This window comes from Silene latifolia, chromosome 9 (genome assembly GCF_048544455.1).
Source record: "Silene latifolia isolate original U9 population chromosome 9, ASM4854445v1, whole genome shotgun sequence".
Taxonomy (NCBI): Eukaryota; Viridiplantae; Streptophyta; class Magnoliopsida; order Caryophyllales; family Caryophyllaceae; genus Silene; species Silene latifolia.
The window spans coordinates 111325650-111329749 of NC_133534.1; positions in this window are offsets into that span (position 1 = coordinate 111325650).

A 4100-nucleotide genomic window follows, 5' to 3' on the forward strand; every position below is an offset into this window, starting at 1 on the left:
TGTTCGGAGCATCGGGAACTTGGGGAGTGAACGGTACATGTTGAGTGGGGTAGGGTGGAATGGGTACATAGGATGATGGCGCATTACCCCGTACCGGCATCCCACGAGGTTGTTAAGGTTGACGAGATGCTTCTTCTCTTTGTGGTGGGTTGGGGTGAATCTCGATATCGAGGAGGTAGCTCGGTGTAGGTGAGTACCGACTCAACCGTGGCACGGTAGGTGGTACGTTCCACCCAATGAGGAAAATTGAAGAGCATCCCTTTGTAAACCACTCCACACTCCCGGTTTGAGTGTATGTGCACCACCGGTGGTGTTTGAAGATGTCATCTTCGTCAATCAAAGTGCTCCCTTCGAGCTTCTCATAGGCCCCATGAAGGTTAAACCCGGGGCAAAGGTCATTGGCCAACATTGTGATTAGGCCTCCCATCACAAAGGACTTAATGTTAGAGTTCCCTTGAGCAAAATCAAAGAGCCTTGTAAGCATCTCAAGGGGCGTGTTGAAATTGTAAGCCCTTGTCCCTTAAACGTTTAAGTAGGAATCCAAGAAGGTCAAGTCAAGAAGGGTGCACCTATCTTGTTCTAGCCTTCCATTGATGGTGCCGGCTATGAAGCGCTCGGCGATCCGAATCACCGGATGTTGAATGGCAAAGGTATAGCATTGTTTCAAGTGAAAGAGGTCCCTCCTCGAAATGGCTCTCCAAATGTGGTTAACATTGAAGTCGGAGGGCTTATCGGTGTTATCATTTGGCAATACAAGACCAAAAATGTTTGCAAATTGGTCCAAGGTTAACCTATGGTCTTGATTACAAAGTCGGAACTCCATATAAACACTTCTCCGTGTATTAGTGACGATTCGGAGACTACACAAAAACTCGAGGGTAAGACTAAGGTAAGTATCCTCATAGGCATAGAATAGCCTCCCGAGACCCAAACCATCGAAGAACATCTCAGTTTGATACCTTATAACTAGAACTTCTAAAACAGCGGTATCAATAAACTGAGTGGGCTCGTAACGCTTACCTAGCAGATGAACGAATTTTTGGCGGTGTTCATTGCAAGTGAAGATTACCTCGGGGAAGTACTCGAGTTGTTTAACACCTTGTATCATCACATTGCGATAGCCCCTTGCCTTCCTTGGAGTGGATGAAGAAGTACCCTTGCGCTTCTTAGGTGCGGCCTCGGCGAATTTCTTGCCCTTGCCTCTTAGGTTCATCATTTTCGATTGAAAAGTTAGGGTTTTGGGGTGATTTTTGTGATGGGGATTTTTGAGAGATGATGATGTGAGATTTTGAGTAGATAAGATAAGGAAAATGAGGGATGGTGGGGGTGTTTATAAAGGAAAACGGGTGGAAGTCGAGCGGATAAGGGCCGGGCTCGGGCGGATTCTACGAGGTTTCAGCAAAAATTTAAGCCGATCCGAGCGTCCCGTGCTAGAGACAAGCGTCTTGATGGAGAAATCCGACCGTCTTGCTGAAAGGATGCGCAGATTCATAGACAGGGAACCTGGAAATTTTGAGACTGGCTAGGGACGAGCGTATCGTGGAAGAGACAAGCGTCTTTTCCGGGTCGAGCGGATTCATGGGAATCCGAGCGGATTCTCACACAGTACAGAAATGTTTGAAAAGCTACGCTCAGGACGAGCGTCCCATGGCCGGTGCGAGCGTCTTCTTGTTGAGACGAGCGTCTCCCTCACAATCCGAGCGGATATCAGATCAGTGCTGAATTATGCTTATGGCAGGGCTCGGGACGAGCGTCTCCTGCCACTCTTCGTCAATTCCTTGTTTCTTTCATTCAAATTCTTTCCCTTGCACCCTTTTGAGATTCCTTCTTATCTTTTTCTGAAAATATACTCAATAAATGGGTAAGAAACCCTCTCTCACTACTCTCATGTAAGGAAATGTAAGAAATGTGAAATTATATACAATATTATACAATGCAAATATTATGGGAAGGAATTTTTTACAAATGGTGGTTTGAGATAGGACTCCGCCAAACTAGTTCAAAATTTCGAGATTCCTTGTCCATAGAGCTCAAGGCTCTTAGAAGAAGGTCAAAGGGTTGTGAACAAGCCCCAAATAAGCATAAGTATGGTTTGCTCAAATTCAAAATAAAGCTTGGCCAAGGAAACTTGTCATTCATTCTCTTTTTCACCTTTCTCTTGGCACTTGAATATTTGCAATGCTTCAAACCAACAAGCCCATGATTCTTGTCAATGCTAGGTATGAAGTATGATTCATTTTTGTCTGGAGACTTCCATCTACCACTCTCTCCTTTCATTTTGGTGATGATGATAGCATTTTGATTACTCAATCCTTCCAAAGTAGAAGGAGAATTTTCACAATATTGATGATCGGGTTCTTTAGAAGTTGGAATTGTGGGTGCCACATTTTCACAAGTGAGTTCATTTGCAAGTTTGTTCTTGAGCTTTTCCACCAAGTATTCTTTATATGATGATTTGACTTTTTGGAGAAGGTCCACCATATCTCCAACAATAATAGGTTCCGTGGTGGGTGTGAAATGGTCTTCATAAGCAATAGGGAAGAGGCATTCATCTTCATGATAGGATATCTCAAATTTCTCAAGGATAGGTTCCTCAAGTAAAGTGATCTCACAAGTTTCCTCTTCCTTATTCCATAAGTTCTTGCAAAACACATAAGCTTCTTTCACGATCTCGTCATCACGGCTATCCTCATAAGAATCATAAACAGGGGCTTCATCTCTCTCCAATAATCCTTCCTCCACCATCTCAATATTCACATCAAAAGACACACCCCCATACTCACAAAGGCTAAGAGTATTTGGCTTACTCAACCTTATGTCTTCTTCATCGAACACAATACTTTCGTACTCACAAGAGCTCAAAGGGATTGGCTCTTCCCATTTCTCATCAAAGGTAAATCCTTTAAACTCACATTCATGATTAATGTCTAAGGAATGGTGAGGAGTAGTTACTTGGGCTTCATTCATTTGGGCAATTTGAATTGCCAACTCCTCACCATGGGTAACAATGTTTTGAAGAACATTGTCCCTACTTTGGCTCTCCTCTAGCACTTGTTTGAAGAAATTTTGTTGATCTCCCATCATTTGGAGAACCATACTTTGAATGTCAAATTCATGCTCATCTTCTTGTTGTGGGTGGGTGTGAAAGTGGTTTTAATGTGGTATTTGGAATAGGTTGCAAAGTGGGTATTGGGAGGGTGGTTGTTGTGGATATTGGATGTGGTGATTTTGGTGGGAAAATTTGGGGTAGTAGTTAGGATTTTCATTGTATGAGTACTAAGGTAGATTTGTGTTGACTTTCTCCTCAAACTCCCCATACCCATAGTCATACTCAAAAGATCCAACATATACTCCATATGTCAAGTCTTGAGCCATCATAGCTAAGACAAGGAAACAACTACAAGCATGAAAACTACACACAAATGGTAAGAACAATCCTTGAGGAACAAGTTCCTCAAGGTTAAAGCAAAATTAAAGTAGACAAGCAAGTAAGAACTTAATCACATAACACCGTCCCCGGCAACGACGCCATTTTGATGGAAGATGTCATCGTGTCTCCCAATCAAACACATTTATATTCTCAACAAACAACTAGTTAGTGGTTCAGTCGAGGTCGATCCATGGGATGATGTGCTTTGGGTTATAAGTCTATCTATCTCAATTTATGCTAGTCTCATAATTGATTTGGGTTTGTAGTTGTATTCTAGACTAATGCAAGCAATAAAGTAAAACAAGCAATAAAAGGAAGAATGTAAACAAATGACTAAAAGTGCTAGGATATCATGGGTTCATAGGGGATTCATGGGAGTAAATCATCAAACATGTTCTCAATTAGATAACAAGCACTTGTTGTTGTGATGGGATCGACTTGGTGTATAAGCTTACAATCCCTAAAAAGGTTTGGGTCCCGGAGCCGAATCGATTAGATTGTACAACACCTACAAGTCGACTTAATCCTTCCTATTCAACTCTATGCATGGTCTAATGAGGCTCGAGTTGGTTTATATGCTTACAAGCCTCATTGAAGATATATGTGATGGGTAGAAAATGGAAGGATTCATAGGCTCGCATTTCATCAAACATAACATGTGCATAAGTTG